This window comes from Aegilops tauschii, chromosome 4 (assembly GCF_002575655.3).
Source record: "Aegilops tauschii subsp. strangulata cultivar AL8/78 chromosome 4, Aet v6.0, whole genome shotgun sequence".
NCBI lineage: Eukaryota > Viridiplantae > Streptophyta > Magnoliopsida > Poales > Poaceae > Aegilops > Aegilops tauschii.
The window spans coordinates 286,733,975-286,743,424 of record NC_053038.3 but is presented as its reverse complement, the minus strand read 5'-3'; positions in this window follow the sequence as shown (position 1 = coordinate 286,743,424).

Here is a 9,450-nt window from a genome sequence, read left to right as displayed (position 1 = left end):
CCCCGACAAGGCTCTTGCCGGGGCAGCGTAGTCCGTGCCCGGCAAGGCTCTTGCCGGGGGAAACCCCTCTTGTCCCTTTTCTCTTCGCACCTCTAGCTTCAGCGCTGCTCTGGTAGTTTTGTATCTTTGCTTCCTCTGCCCCGCCAAGCGTGGCCGCGGGTGTGGCCACAACTGCCCATGCACAAGTAAAGGGGTACAGAAGGCCCCTACTTTTGTACACCGACAGTGGTCTGGTCAGCAAGGTTGGGGGGTGAACTTTGCATATGGAGGGTTTTATAGGGAGACACTCTTCGAGTTGAATCCAAAATGCATTCCATTGATAATATGACTACTTTTTATGTTTTCATGAATCTCATATTCTGAACAACATCATAATGGTTATGAGCTTGCGCGCATGAAAGGAATAAAGCAGAACAATACCATGGCTGTCAAACTTGGCATTATGGGACTGAAATCAAGTCTGGATGCAATGCAATGTAAAGGCTCTCCACCTACAGATTCATACTCAGATTATGATCCTAACAATGATTCTGAGCTAGAGGGAGACCTAAGTCAATGTAGCTCCCTAGTGGAGGAGTCAGAGCCAGATGCCCTATCTTATTCACCCATCATGGTGCTTGCTCTAACTTTCCAAGGTTATATTGGTCACACATATCTTTCACCTAATGCTTTGCATTGCTTCTACTTTGTTGCACTGCCATTAGCTTAGTTTACACATCGTGTATGTGAATACGCCCTGCCTATCGATTTTCAGTACATATTCCATCTGTCATCATACCATATTTATCCATTCAAATGTTGTTCTTGTGTATCAGACGTTCAAAAGGAATAGGGCGATTGCTGATCGCGAAGGAGCACGAGCAAAGTATTTGGAAAAAGGTACTGACACCTGATAAATCAAATAGCCCATTTGGTGTAGTTGCAATATCACCTGACCCACAAAACACCCCAACTCTAGCAGACTCTAGCACTACTACATTGGACATTTCTAATGTCCCAACTCAGCAGACCCCAACTGCAGCAAACAGTATGATGATGCGAGTTGACATAGCACCAGCTCTAGGACGTAAAACCCCCATTCCAGCAAAGAGTACACCAAATCCAGTTGCCATATCCCTTTTCGAACTAGAGAGGCCTCCAATTGCAGCAAATAGGACCCGTGTTCCATATCTTCCCAGTTTAGAAGATGAAGCTTATATTGTTGTCAGGAACTTTGTGGGCATCTTTCCTTCATGGAAAGATTATACCGCAGACACAGAACAATTTCCAGTCTTCCTCCGCAACTTACGCGTAAGTAATGTACTAATGTTATTCATGGTAATTACTGCATATGTTTCTGCTGACATAAGACACAATATTTCATTCTATTAAATAGGCAAGGACCAAACTGGATTGTCAAGACGAGCAAGGGTTGGTTGCGCTTTTCAAGCACTCGTTGATGAAGTATCGTTCCTACCTGAGGCAATCGCACTTCGATGGCAAGCTTCTAAACAAAATTTCTGTAAAGTCTCCGGTGCTACATTTATCAGATAGTGACTGGAATAATCTTTTTACACATTGGTCTCGTCTGCAACGTAAGGTACTGTCTATGATATCACATCACAATTTGAACTACATTTCCGCATTTGCCTTAACATCTCACTTGTACAAAAACTGTTAGCAGAAGAACATTCATTCTCAAGCGACCACAGAATCTCACAACTATACCGCACACTACATTGCTCTTGTGAATCCTCTTGCCCTGTATGACCATACTTACATTAATAGCTGTTTGATTATGTAGGATGACCGCACATGTTAGCCACATTATTGTCCATTTGGTTGACATTATAAGATCCATATGGACTCTTACATAAATTTAGAATCAACCCGATGCTTCTGAAGAGGTTTAGCTCTGCAGTCCTCTTGCAAGGACTGAACATCGTCTATCACTGTACTTACATTAATAGCTGCTCCCTCCGTCACATAATATAAGAATGTTTTGTACAGTACACCAGTGTTGAAAACACTCTTATATTATGGGAAGAGGGATTGGTTCATTGTGTAGCATTCTGCATCTTATCTCCCTCGCCCACCATTTACTAAAAAATATCAGATCTATATTTAATCTTACCAAAAAGTTGAATACACAGACAATGTCAGTGCAGAAGTGTAGCCCATTGCTCTTGTCAGTACATTTTGTCCTGTAACGCTTGTACTTCCAGGGATTGGTAGTTGATTATGTAGCATCAATTTGCATCTTATCTTCATTATCATCTATCTCTTCCAGTATTATCATATCTATAATTATGCTCTACAAAATGTAGAGTGCTGGCAATGCTTATGAAGAAGATTATGTGCTGAAATTCTTGAGTTATCCTTCCCTTGACATGGAGAAGGGCATTATAAAGCCGGTGTTAAAAGTTAATGTAAGTTAGTCCTTCTAAAGCCTTTATCCTAAACTGCTATTTAATTTGCTCATACTCCCTATCATTTATTGCTGCTAGTTTGATGTTTCTATCAAAATGCATTTTCGCAGCAACCGTAAGTTCCATGTTTTACTTGTAAAACCAAATTCCTTATTCATACCATGCACATTACTCAATACTCCCTATATGTATCCTTGTTTTTGTGGATCTATAATCCAGTGTGTGGTGAAGAAGCCCCGTATGTTTGCACCTTGTCATCTCCTGTTTTATCTTACTGATGTGGCTGATGATATGAACAACTTGTCATGCACATTAACCAAAATAGATACAATGCTTGTCTTTGCCCTTCATCTATGCTTGTTATGTTGACATGGTAATCTAGTAGTGTGGTGAAGCTCCCCGCATTATGAACAATGCCAAATTATGCTATTGACATTTATCATCTTTGTTTATACATGTGCAAAACCTATCATCTCTCTGCTTGTTTCAGGGTGATATGCTTGATGGCATGCACAAGTCTGCTGAAGGTTGTGAGACAAACCCAACATATATTGCAGCAAAGAAGGCAAAACATCTTGCAGATAGCGAGACAACCCCAAAGTCTTGTCTTGATGCACTGTTCAAGTTACTTGAGCCTAGCAGTCAGACTAGCTCACAGAATTCGTTGTCTAAATCAGTTCGACTTCTTCAGTCCCAATTTCTAGCAGAAAGGCATTCTGCAACTCAATTTTGACTTGAAGTCCTATCTCTAAGAAAGACTACAGAGAACACCAATGAGAACCTCACCGCTAAACAACTACACCTGGAAGCTATGACCGAGATGCTAGGCCGGTCTCACAGCCTTGCTCAACAGCTTGCGCAGCAGTTCCCGCACAAGGCTAACCTTTCATGAACTGTCTTCGAAGTGGTCTCGGTTCAATATTATTTTGTTATGCTGCAATGGTGCCCAGTTTTTGTAATCTGCTTCTTCGTTGTGCTTTATGATCACTGGTGGCGAACTTCAATGCCTAGGGGATGTAATATACCATAAATCCTTTATTGTATAGTGTAGGCTTTATTCTAAGTTACTATGCCATACTTTCTATATTGTGTAGAGTAGGTTGTTATTAATTCCACCTAGTTACTCCCATCATTCGCTGTCTGAAAAAAAATCTGATGTAGTCGACCGGGCCGAAACATTCGCCTCTAACAGGCCTGGTTTTTAGCAGGCCACAGTTGGTCCGTCCTGCATCCTTCTTGGGCCCGAAGGGCCATTGGGGCCGTCACACATTGCGCCAGGCCCACAACTTACTCCGGCCTATATTTGGCCCAAATTTTAGTTGGGCCTTTTGTGGACCCAGCGCTTAGTTTGGCCCATGTAGCATTCGGCCATTAATAGGCTGAATATTCTGCTCGCCTGTTACGGCCCAGAAGAAACCATGGGCCTTTAGCAGGCCGAAATTCATGTTGGGCCTCAATTTTCACTAGTCGTTGACAGGCCTTCCGCAGGCTGAAATTTAGACCGGGCCTTTTTAGGCCCAGTTATATGGCGGGCTATGACCAGGCCGAAACATAGCTCAGTCCTTAGTTGGCCCACTAATATCATGGGCCTTTAAGAGGACGAAAGCTTAGTACAAGCATCAACGGGACGAATTATACGACAGTCCTTTAACAGGACCAAAGTCACGTTGGGCTGAACTGTTGCCATCTTTATCATGGGCCGTTAGTGGGCGGGATGTCGCGTCGGACCATATATGGCCCATGGGGAGCACAGGCCATTCCCAGGCCGAAAGACACACCGGGCTGAAAAGGGCCCATGTCTACATCGGGCCTCTAACAGGCCAAAAGTCACTGGGCCATTATTGGGCCCAAATATATGGCGAACAATTAACGGACCAGATCTGGCTTGATCCGTAAATGGGCCTTTATTAAACAGGCCGTTATTAGGCTGGCCCACTAGTACCTGAGTAAGTACTACTGGCCTTTGACTGGGCCAGCCTTTTTAACCTATATGGGCCTCTGTTGGGCCCTGCCACGTGTCGAAGTATCATAAGCATGTATCCTCTAATGGATGGACGACATCTGGCCCACCAAGGAGGAAACACGTGTTTCCTCCGGCCAATGAGAATTTTACACGTGGAAAATCCCCATTGTTCCGGGCTGTTAACGGTTATCGGATCTAAAACCGGACCCGATAGCTTAACGGCTTCCCGTTACGGTCGATGCCTAATACGTCTACAATGTATCTATAATTTTTGATTATTCCATGCTATTATATTATCTTTTTTGGATGTTTAATGTGCTTTACTAAGCACTTTTATATTATTTTTGGAACTAACCTACTAACCAAAGGCCCAGTGCAAATTGTTGTTTTTTTTGCCTATTTCAGTGTTTTGCAGAAAAGGAATATCAAACGGAATCCAAATGGAATGAAACCTTCGGGAGAGTTATTTTTGGAACAAACATGATCCAGGGGACTTGGAGTGGACATCAAGAAAGAAGCGAGGAGGCCACGAGGCAGGGAGGCGCGCCCCCACCCTCGTGGGCCCCTCGCAGCTCCACTGACCTACTTCTTCCTCCTATATATACCCATATACCCCGAAAACATCGAGGAGCACCACGAAACCCTATTTCCACCGCGGCAACCTTCTGTACCCGTGAGATTCCATCTTGGGGCCTCTTCCGACGCACCGCCGGAGGGGGGATCGATCATGGAAGGCTTCTACATCAACACCATAGCCTCTCCGATGATGTGTGAGTAGTTTACCACGGACGTTCGGGTCCATAGTTATTAGCTAGATGGCTTCTTCTCTCTCTTTGGATCTCAATACAAAGTTCTCCTCGATCTTCTTGGAGATCTATTCGATGTAATTCTTTTTGCGGTGTGTTTGTCGAGATCCAATGAATTGTGGGTTTATGATCAAGATTATCTATGAACAATATTTGAATCTCCTCTGAATTCTTTTATGTATGATTTGTTATCTTTGCAGGTCTCTTTGAATTATCAGTTTGGTTTGGCCTACTAGATTGATCTTTTTTGCAATGGGAGAAGTGCTTAGCTTTGGGTTCAATCTTGTGTTGCTTGATCCCAGTGACAGAAAGGGAAACGACACGTATTGTATTGTTGCCATCGAGGATAAAAATATGGGGTTTAGATCATATTGCTTGAGTTTATCCCTCTACATTATGTCATCTTGCCTAATGCGTTACTCTGTTCTTATGAACTTATTACTCTAGATGCATCCTGGATAGCGGTCGATGTGTGGAGTAATAGTAGTAGATGCAGAATCGTTTCGGTCTACTTGTCGCGGACGTGATGCCTATATACATGATCATGCCTAGATATTCTCACAATTATGCACTTTTCTATCAATTGCTCGAAAGTAATTTGTTCACCCACCGTAATACTTATGCTATCTTGAGAGAAGCCACTAGTGAAACCTATGGCCCCCGGGTCTATTTTCCATCATACATGCTTCCAATCTATTTTACTTTGGAATCTTTACTTTCAATCTATATCATAAAAATACCAAAAATATTTATCTTATTATCTCTATCAGATCTCACTTTTGCAAGTGGCCGTGAAGGGATTGACAACCCCTTTATCGCATTGGTTGCAAGGTTCTTATTTACTTGTGTAGGTACGAGGCGACTTGCGTGTAGTCTCCTACTAGATTGATACCTTGGTTCTCAAAAACCGAGGGAAATACTTATGCTACTTTGCTGCATCACCCTTTCCTCTTCAAGGGAAAAACCAACACAGTGCTCAAGAGGTAGCAATGCCACGTGTCGGTCACCCTTGACGAAAGCAATTCTATGACGCACGATCTATCATCATGGAAGTTGACACTTCCATGATGATAATTTTGGTAATGTCATGGAACAATTCTATGGCAGCACAGGAATGACTATCTTGATTCCGTCATGAAATCATCATAGATGCACATGCATGACAGAAAACGTGACCTACTGTGACAAACACGTATCATCACGGAAGTGTATTTTTTGTAGTGAATAGTGGGTCAGGGTTTGGATTTTAGCCCGCCCACCCACCACAAGCAATATTCCCCCAGCGATTCAGGTCCTCCAGATGTATGCGACCTAATGTACATATGGAAACAAACTGAGGAAACGGTCCATCATCTTTGGGGCAGATTCCTCCTTGTTAAAAACAAGATCAAAGATTGTTGCGATAACGACGCGGTTTCAGTATTTTGCCGCAACTGTATGGACGAGGGAATCCTCAACGCCCTCAACCGCCGCTGCATACTGCACTTTGCTAATTTGGCACACATTATACAGAAGTACTACGCAATGGAAAGAGCCTGGAAGGCCCAGACAGCTCAGTGGGAACCTCCCGCCTTCAAGCAGCCCACCGGATGGACAAAAAGGATGCACCCTTACGGGGCACCTGATCATCATCTCATGGACAAAAAAGTCAAGCCCTTCACGGGACACAGAACTGTCCTTGACGACCTGCTCGACAAACCCTATCAGATACATACGACGCCGAATACCGAACCAACACATAGCCTTCGGGCAAGTTGGGTACTCCGGCAGGTGGCTAAGAGCGGCGAGGCCATCCTCACCAACATTACTCCAGAGAGGCACTCTTCGGAGGACGCCGATCTCAATGTCTTGACAGTCTTCGAGACCTTTTCTTCAAACAATCGGCGCAAGAGGGCGCTCCGCGACCTCGCCGAAGTCAACCAAGTAGCCGCAATAAACCCTTGGAACGATACGACAATAACCTTTGCTGCCGACGGCGAACCAAGGGCCAGATCAGTCCGAGCACTTGCCGCCTTGGTCTGAAACCCAATTGTGGATGGTTTTAGGCTCACTAAGGTGCTCATGGACGGCGGCAGTGGACTCAACCTCATCTACGAGGACAAGCTCAATAAAATGCAAATGGACAAGGGTTGCATCGAGCAAAGCGGCACCACCTTCCGAGGCATTATCCCCAGCTGAGAAGCATGAAGTTCGGGGAAGATTAAACTCGACGTCGTATTCGGCACGCCGGAGAACTACAGGTCCGAAGAGTTGCTCTTCCACGTGGCACCTTTCAACAGCGGATATCATGCCCTGTTGGGGCGAGACGCATTCACACGCTTTCAAGCCATACCCCATTACGGGTACATGAAGCTTAAAATGCTAGGGCCTAACGGAGTTATCACTATCACTGGTGACCCGGATATCGCACTCCGCACCGAAAACAAAACTGCGTCTCTGGCCCTCGAGGCGCTATCCGAGGCCCTCACGGCCAAGGAGCTAAGCAGTCTGCGCGCTCCACGATGGACAAGGATGATGTCATCCTCGCAAGAGGCCCAAATCCTCTTCCTTCAAACCAACAGATGAAATAGTCAAATTTCAAACCAACAGAGATTATGCTTGACCACTGCATTGCTGGAAGATCTGATAGGAGGAGGAGGCGGAAGGCGCCTTTGGTTGAAGCATTTCTTAGCATAGTGACCTTTCTGCTGACACTTGTTGCAAGTCACCTCTAAGAGTGGACGATGATAAGGAGCATTGGACTTTGGAGCTTGATTCTGAGACTTGTTCTGATAGCCAGAGTTGGAAGAACCATGGCCACCTTTGTTCTTCTGCTGGTAAGGCTGACGAAACAGAGGAGGAGGAGGCAACCAGAACTTCTGTTGCTTAGCTGTCACAAGTGAGGAAGAAGAAGACTGAACTGCGTCTCTGACTCTCTTCTTAGAAGCCTCACACTTGAGCTGAGCAGCCTCTTGCTTCAGTGCCATATTGTAGAATTGATCAAACTGAGTAGGCTCAACAAGAACGAGAGCTAACTGCAGATCCTCTTTAAGACCACCTCTGAAGTGATAGATCATGCTCTTTTCATCAGGAACGTCTTGTTTAGCGAAGCGAGCAAGTTTCTGAAACTGGATGTTGTATTGATACACAGACATGTTGCTTGCTTGAGATTGCGGAACTCCTCACGCTTGCTCTCAACAACACTTTTTGGAATGTGGTGCGCTTTGAAGTCCCGACAGAAGTCAGTCCAAGTGATCACACGACCTCCTCTGGAATCTTTGTATTGTTGAAACCAATCAGAAGCTTGGTCCTTGAGCTGGAAAGAAGCGAACTTGACATAGTCCTCAGGCCTGACATTGCTACATTCAAAATGCTTGTTGATGTCCACGAGCCAATCATCGGCATCCGTGGCCTCGGCACAGTAGCTGAAAGACTTGGGCTGATTTGCGAGAAACTGGTTGAGTGTAGCGAAGTTCGGCTGATTGTTGCCTTGACCTTGATTGCCTTGATTGCCTTGCCCTTGGGTGCGTTCTTGCAAGAGTTGCAGAATCATCTGAGCATTGGCGTTGGTGGCTGCCATGATAGCTTGCCATGCCTCCGGAGGCGGAGGTGGTGGCGGAGGGTTCGCTTGACTCCCTTCATTGCGATCCGGATTCTGACGCGTTGGCGGAGCCATCCTGAAGAGGGTGACATCCATTAGCATCTTGATAGATAAATAGATAAGTAGAATCAACGGATAGAAATTGCAACATATAGTCTTCACAATAAACATTCGAACGAGGATGAACGAATGAATTCCGTAGTAAATCATCACACTTCCATAAGTTGAGAAGCCACTTAGAAAAAGATATGGAATCAACATATGACTTCGAAGCAACTCGAATACCACAACACAAAACAAAACAAAGTATTGGCTTGCAGAATAAGCCGGAACAAACATATGATAGAGATTTCGTCCGAAGTTTTCGTGGTGGGGCCCACACGGGCTCAATCGTACAGCACCATCATGTACAAGGTTGTGCACATGACATACGAAGCGTCCCCGAGTCGGCATAGCCATGGACTCTTTAAGACACTACGAGACCACTGTAAAATCAACCGTGTACAGGCGGACCACTAGACGTCGAACCCCAACCTCGTATCATGCGTCTGTCGGAGAGATATCCTAAGGCTACTTGAATTCCCACTTATAAACTCCCGAAACTTTCTGGTTATGCAATCTGGTGTTGGGGATGCAGGGGACACAAAATATATCACACAAACTAGCAATCCCTAGATCCAGCTGTATCCATCC